Source organism: Anopheles stephensi, chromosome 3 (genome assembly GCF_013141755.1).
Source record: "Anopheles stephensi strain Indian chromosome 3, UCI_ANSTEP_V1.0, whole genome shotgun sequence".
Classification (NCBI taxonomy): Eukaryota; Metazoa; Arthropoda; class Insecta; order Diptera; family Culicidae; genus Anopheles; species Anopheles stephensi.
Genome location: NC_050203.1, coordinates 42,243,589 through 42,244,286, shown reverse-complemented (window position 1 = coordinate 42,244,286; position 698 = coordinate 42,243,589).

Here is a 698-nt window from a genome sequence, read left to right as displayed (position 1 = left end):
ATGACGGAATTGCTTCTCGACAGCCCATTGTGATGCTGTATTTATGGGGTTATTAGACAACGAATTTTTTGATTGGTGATTTTCTGTCAAATAGGGCGTTTGACAGAAAAAACCCTCTGTCCGTGTAATAACACAATATGCTGCACAGATTTGTATTGCCATCATCCGAATTATTTTACATTTGAATTGTACGTTATTCTAAAATGAATTGAAATATTTATTATTAACACGTATCGTACCATGTCGGGTATCGACTGACGATGCCATTATGATAGGGATACTTTTTCGTGACCGACAGCGACATTCAGTTAGAGATTGTTCGGTTCAAACTGGTCCCACATCGCTTTCTATGCATTAACTAAACATCGTCTTCAATATTCATCTTAAATCACACGAACTAAACTGGACAATAATGTACAATAAAAATTGTGAGGCAAAACAACGCTTCCAAAATGTAAGCAATCCTCACTTTGACAAAAAACCGCTAGATCGAAATCTGAATAGTTCATGTCGAATTCTTTTTTTCAGATCGGCATTTATCTGTGAAACGCGGTTTGGCAGAAAATCACCGATGAAAAATCCGGCGTCTAATAACTCTATTATCTGCAGCTAACGAATATTTTTTGTCCAAATTCCTGGTCCTTTCGACCTTTGGTTCACAAAGAGCGGAAGTAAAAATGGGTACAAAAATGTCCCAC